At 41.9% G+C, this 2,952-nt stretch overlaps 1 non-coding gene across 1 annotated transcript; it reads left to right on the top strand.

Annotated features, from left to right (window-relative positions):
* The first annotated feature begins 1,927 nt into the window (after nt 1–1,927).
* On the top strand, nt 1,928–2,002 carry Trnas-cga (transfer RNA serine (anticodon CGA)). Its single transcript has one exon. It is a non-coding gene; the product is annotated as a tRNA-Ser (tRNA).
* Nucleotides 2,003–2,952: the final 950 nt, after the last annotated feature.

The following is a 2,952-nucleotide window of genomic DNA, read 5'->3' as shown; positions in this document are numbered from 1 at the left end:
TCTGCTGTCCAAATAACAAAACCATCTACTACTGTAAAGTATCTCATTGCATAATCTAATTCCCTCAGTATTACCTAATTTAATTCCACTGCATTCCGCTATTCTTGTTTTGTTTTTGTTAATGTTAATCTTATATCTTCCTTTCAAGGTACTGTACATTCCGTTTAATTGCTCTTCCGAATTCTTTGCTGTCTGTGACAGAATTTAAATGTCATCGGGAAACCTCAAAGTTTTTATTTCTTCTCCCTCAACTTGAATTTCTGCTTCAAATTTTACTTTAGTTTCTGTTAGTGCTTAGTCAATGTACACACTGAATAACACTGGTGAAAGGCTACAATCCTCTCTCACTCCCTTCTCAACCACTGTTTCCCATTCATGTCCTTCGATTCATATAACTGCAGTCCGGTTTCTGTACAAGTTGTAAAAAGCATTTTTCTTCCTGTATTTTACCCCTGCTATCTTCACAATTTCAAAGAGTGTATGCCAGTCAGCATTGTCGAAAGCTTTCTCAAAGCGTACAAATGCTTTAAACGTATGTTTGCCTTTACTTAACCTACCTTCTAAGATATTGCCTCAAGTGTTCCTAAATTTCTCCAGAATCCAAACCTATCATCCCTGAGGTTGGCTTATACCCCTTTTAGATCTTTTGTAAATAATTCGTGCTAGTGTTTTGCAACCACAACTTATTAAATTGATAGTTCAGTAATATTCATACCTGTCAGCAACTGCTTTTTCTGGAGCTGGATTTACTATATTCTTCTTGAAGTATGAGAGCATTTCGCCTTTCTCATACATCTTGCACGTCAGATGGAAGAGTTTCGTCATGGCTAGCTCTCCTAAGGTTGTCAGTATTTCTGACGGAATGTCGTCTACTCCCACAGCCTAGGCGGAGCGTGGTAAAGTGACATGAAATAGAACGAGCATGTAGGGACTGAGTAGGGAAGGCGAATTTTAGGAATGTGTGGTTCATTTGTAAAGGAGACCACATTTAGGACACTATAGTTCAACTCTTTTATCTTGGCGGCTCGCGCATGCCCGCCAAAACGTGGGAGATTGCTGCGTTGCCAGTTGCACGCGCCAAGAGAAGCAGCGCCATAGTATAGTATAGTTCGCAAACTTACGTTTAGGGGGGGAGCGCGCAGTTTAAGTAAAGCCACCACGGCCGCATTAACCCTTTCGCTGCTACAGAGACGTGCACCCCGCATTCCGCGCTGTGCGCGATTTGGTCATCACTGCACTGCTCGCCTGTGCAGACACATGGTGTTACGACTGCTTTGACACACTTATCATTCGATTTCACAAAAACTATTTGGCCCAAAAATTTGATTTTTACACATCTTCTTAACTGATACCTTCCCCCCCATAAATGACAGTTTTGTTTCGATGTTCAACGCAGTTATTGTGCAGCATTAAATGTAGTAAAACATTGCACGAAATTTTGAATAGTTTGCAGAGGTAAAAGTCCATAGCGTAAACTTTCCATATGGTCGATTTTAGTTGCCACTAGAAATTTCAAAAAATCACATTCAAACGAATAAAATTCATGAAGTAAGACACTTCGATATTGTTTTTAAATAAAGAAAATATTAAGCACCGAACAAGGTTTGAACCCAGACCCTTTCGAAACTTCCTGGCAGAGTAAAACTGTGTGCCGGACCGAGACTCGAACTCGGGACCTTTGCCTTTCGCGGGCAAGTGCTCTAACAACTTTTTTTTTTAAATCTCATTTTGGTCGCTTTTGTTTGTTGCATCTGGTCGGGGTGGACGTCTTAAGACATCCGTTTAAGTTCGTTGTTGATCGATTAACTCAGGCAGCTAACCCTCTGACCGAACACGCTGAGCTACCGTGCCGGCTTCAACTGAGCTACCCAAGCACGACTCACGCTCCGTCCTCACAGCTTTACTTCTGCCAATACCTCGTGAGTCGTGCTTAGGTAGCTCAGTTGGTAGAGCACTTGCCCTCGAAAGGCAAAGGTCCCGAGTTCGAGTCTCGGTCCGGCACACAGTTTTAACCTGTCAGGAAGTTTCATATCAGCGCACACTCCGCTGCAGAGTGAAAATCGCATTCCAAACTCTTTCACTTAGCAGCCATACACCTTAACCATTACTCTAACGCAGCTCGTCATTTAATGGCCCCCCTGAAGGACTTTAACATATCATGCAAAATACCGACAAACACTGTTGGTATCACTATGAATTACTCACGTTTCGTCAAAGTACATTAGGATATAAACAATTACCACTGTTCTTTATATGCGAAAAAGCAGTTAGTGAGAATGATACAAACACTTTCCTTGCTGTCGCCTGATTTAGGAGGCTTATTGCTTGATTGGTTTAATTAATAAATAGAATATGAAGCAACTGGTATAAAGAATGCTTTTTCCAAACTTTCTATAAAAGAAAGTCTGCTATCAAGACAACGCTTTTGTTCAATTACTTTATTTATGATTGAACATTTCTAAAACTGAAGACACTCGTCCGTGCTCTGCCCTGCAGTCGAGCTCTGGCAACATCGTTCTCTGTTCATTGGCTGACAGTGTTTTGTGACGTCAGATGCGCAGAACGAACCTAAACTCGGCCTCCGTCGTAAATGACGCGCACTTTAGTACGACCCATTCGTGAGCACTGCTAGAGTCTCTGGAATCGTCCTCAGGTCGGATTAAAGGAACAAATTGCAGAGTCATAAAGCTGGCTGCTAAATTTGTTACCAGTAGGTTCGAACAACACGTAACAATCACAGAAATGCTTCGGGAACTCAAATGGGGAATCGCTGGAGGGGAGCCGACACTTTTCGAAGAACACTATTGAGAAAATTTGCATAAGTGGCATCTGAATTTGACTGCAGAACGAGTCTGTTGCCGCTGTTATACATTTCGCGCAGAGACCGTGAAGATAAAATAAGAGAAATTAGGGTTTGGACGGAGACTTGTAGACATTCACTTTTCCCTCTCT

The sequence above is a fragment of the Schistocerca cancellata genome, chromosome 1, assembly GCF_023864275.1.
Source record: "Schistocerca cancellata isolate TAMUIC-IGC-003103 chromosome 1, iqSchCanc2.1, whole genome shotgun sequence".
Lineage (NCBI taxonomy): Eukaryota > Metazoa > Arthropoda > Insecta > Orthoptera > Acrididae > Schistocerca > Schistocerca cancellata.
Note: the sequence above shows the minus strand (reverse complement) of the source record. Positions and strands in the feature narration are given on the sequence as shown.